We start from the raw sequence: 3710 nt of genomic DNA, 5'->3' as shown, positions 1-3710 counted from the left end.
GCTTATTTAAGAAGAAATTAAAGAGGAACAAGACGTTACCGATAATCGTGAAGATTTTGCCTTCAATTACAGTGGCCGTGTAAGCCTGCAGATTTACGTGTATTAAGAGGTTTAGTGTATTGTTGGAGATTGCGTGGCTTTCAATAAACAATATTAATGAATTAATACACTGATTTTTTTATGGGAAAGGCAATATGGAAGCGCATGATATTCGCTGTCCCACAACCTATTTTGCGTAGAATGCTCCGATGAACGACATGACTCGTTCATTGGCCTGAAGAAGAGAGCTAATGGAACGGTGACGATGTGTGTGAATGCAACTGTGGTCATAACTGTGTGGTCAACGGTGAAGACTGCAAATTCATCACATCAATGTTCCTGTAATTCGCCCACCTTTGTGCTATTTACAGGACACCGATGAGATCTGTATTGTGATAGCTACCAGTTCCATCATTCGCAGTAAGTTTTGAGTTATATGTGAATTACTGTTCCTAGTAACAGGCGGCTAGTCCTACCGGCGATCAGTCCGATACTCGCCCACTGCAGTCGGTAGACCTATTAAGGCATAGAACCAACGGCGATGTTTATCATTCTCCGTTCAAGCTTTATTACGACAAATAGGTTGGAAAGACGCTTCTCCATGTACCTACTTCAACCCAGTATTGCGTAATATTTTCATGGTCATTTTCTAATTCATCACTCACATCAGCCAGAGATTCTCAGCCATGTTATTGTTGCAGACCTTAATATTCATTACCTCTCGCCTGCGGTGGCCTCGTTTTACTAAATCTGACAAGAACAGCAGTTTCCGTTCTGTGAACTCCGCAAGCCACCGTACGGAGCGTTGCGAGAGTAGCCTGAACCATTACTTGTCATTTCCTTTTCAGTTCCACTCGCATACTGAGCGAGTGAAAAACGACTATCCGTATGCCTCCGTATGAGCCTTAATTTCTCGTATCTCATCTTCTTGGTCCATAAGCGTAATGTATGTTGGCGACAGTAGAATTGTTCGGTAATCAGCTTAAAATGCTGGTTCTCTAAACTTTCTCAACAGTGTTTCTCGAAAAGAACGTCGCCTTCCCTCCAGTGATTCCCGTTTGAGTTCCCGAAGCATCTCCGTAACACTTACGTTTTGTTCGAATCCACCGGTAACATATCTAGCGGCCCGACTCCGTGTTGCCTCGATGTCTTCCTCCAATCCGACTTAGTACGGATCCCAAACACTCGAGCAGTACTCAAGAATAGACCACACCAGGATCCTATATGCGGTCTCCTTTACAGGTGAACCACTCTTTCCTAAAATTCTCGAATGACACGCCTTCCAATGTCATCTTCACTTCATCCAGTCTCATTGGGCGCACCTCCGCACATGTTCTCAAACCGGGTGGAAGTGATCACAACACCACCCTCCTCACAATCCTCCACACCACTCCCAACTGACGCAGCCAATAAACTAACACATCCACTAATTCTTATAAGAAAACTCCTACATCAGTTGGGATACCTGCAAGGACTTCATCCCGTGCACCATCGTGATGACAAAAGCCTCATCGTATATACCCTTCACCACTAAGATTCATCCACACTGCTTCCCGCCAAGTTATCCCCACTAGCGCACTTCCCACCACGTATTCTACTAACGTTAATAGTATCCTGTCGGCTCTATTCATCCATCATTCACGCCAGAGGCGGGGACACTCTCACACGTCACTGGCTAATAATATGGCTAGTGGCACATCAAATCTACGTATAAAGGAGCTTCGAAACTGGCGATAGACATGCAAAATACTAAACGAAGTATCAGCAACTATTATGCCGCCCGCAGTGCAAATCCGTCGTCACGTTATCTTGGAGTTTCTGCAGCGATGTTCATTATTATGAACTTCACTTAAAATGGGTTCACAGTTTGTTTTATTGCCGGATGAACGTCATATTTCGCTTATGACTGTTAAAGGTTCTATTTTTACTACTGAAATTTCGGTGCTTACGCCATCATTAAGCAAAAATAATTAGCGTTACGTGGCACCAATTATTTCAGCAGGATGGCGGCTCTAATCATGCTGTGCTTCACTCGAAACGTCGAAAGGCAGCCCCGAAATGAGTTCGTTATTCGTACATTGATTTCATGCTTGGGGCAAATCCGATTGCTGGACAGAGACTTTCATCCTGTCTGGACTGTTTCCAGTTACGTTCGACGTACAGTATCCCACTTAACAGGTCACAATCCCGATATTGCCATGGGATCACCCATAGTCCTCAAGTATTCTTCGATTTTTTTTTTTTTTTGCCCAGGCGCACATATTTCAAACAACTTCGAATTTTGCAGTTTAACTGCCACAGAAGTTTTTTGCAGGTCTAGTAATCGAATCGAAGACTATAACATCCTGGCTTACCGGTGCTATTAGTGAATTTGGAAACGTTCCGGCGACAAGTCTAAAGCGCCATATAATGAACTATAACAAAATCCAAACCTTAAATGAGACAATATTTTGAACACACTCAGCACGTCTTACCTCGCTGCTTTATTATGTCGCTGCAATCAACAGATCTGCTGATTTAAGCGACCTAATAAAACATTAATACAATTTGATTCCGTGCTGACTTTACAAAATTTCAGGGATGATGGAGAAAGGTAAAGGTATAAAAAAAATGGCTCTGAGAACTATGGGACTTAACATATATGGTCATCAGTCCCCTAGAACTTAGAACTACTTAAACCTAACTGACTTAAGGACATCACACAACACCCAGCCATCACGAGGCAGAGAAAATCCCTGACCCCGCCGGGAATCGAACCCGGGAACGGTAAAGGTATCAATCTGAGGTAAGAGTCCTAGTCTCGAAACAGCTGAGACGACAATAATAAGCGCAAATCGTTCTGATACTCCTGACAGAGGAATACACATATCAGTAGCGTTGTTGCTAAAATTGTGGTGTAGGCAATCCCGTAGGGTACTTAAGTGTAGAGGGTGGTATAATAACTAGTCAAATGCAGGTGGCGTGCTGTGTACTGATATGAAAAGCCTGGGGTACAATGTCTGTAGTGTAGTAAACTCCAGTCCATGTTTACAAGCTGAAGTACTAACGTTGATCAGCCCAAACCAACTGGAGTTGTACCTCGTGACAGAACTTGCAGACGTGATTTTCGTCTATGGGCAAGCGAATGGAAGCAGCAAAGAAGCGGAAAAGTTGCACGTGACCAAATATCAGCGTAGACGACATCTGGTTCAACCGTGCTCGGAAGGCTGCTCCAATCGTTAAGTGAAACAGGGCAACAGGTGCCACAGTTCTATGATCGAGGAGGAGGACGAACTACACTGACTTTGTAGAAGATGCAGTGCTTGCTCGTGTAGATGAGATGCCTGCAGTCATGGATCAGTTGCAGGTGAATGTTTCGCATAGTGCTGTGTGACGAGTATTGCGGGAAATACAGCTACGCCACTACCATCCACAGAAAGCGCATGCTTTGGCTCCAACTAATTTCGGATGTCTTGTCGTCTTCAGCCAATGCTTCTTACAGTGCCTTAATAGTCGATCCTCACTTTCTTAAGTATGCACTTTTCACGAGTGAAGCCTGTTTAGCCAGAGACGGAATGCTAAATAGTCGCAGTAGTCGTGTTTGGCCCAATAAGACTCGCTATGCTACAGTTATGAAGAGCCATCAGCTCAGATTATCAGTCGACATTTGGGCAGGCATGGTTAAAGAATAT

The sequence above is a fragment of the Schistocerca cancellata genome, chromosome 2, assembly GCF_023864275.1.
Source record: "Schistocerca cancellata isolate TAMUIC-IGC-003103 chromosome 2, iqSchCanc2.1, whole genome shotgun sequence".
NCBI classification, from domain to species: Eukaryota; Metazoa; Arthropoda; class Insecta; order Orthoptera; family Acrididae; genus Schistocerca; species Schistocerca cancellata.
This window is presented reverse-complemented; position numbering follows the sequence as displayed.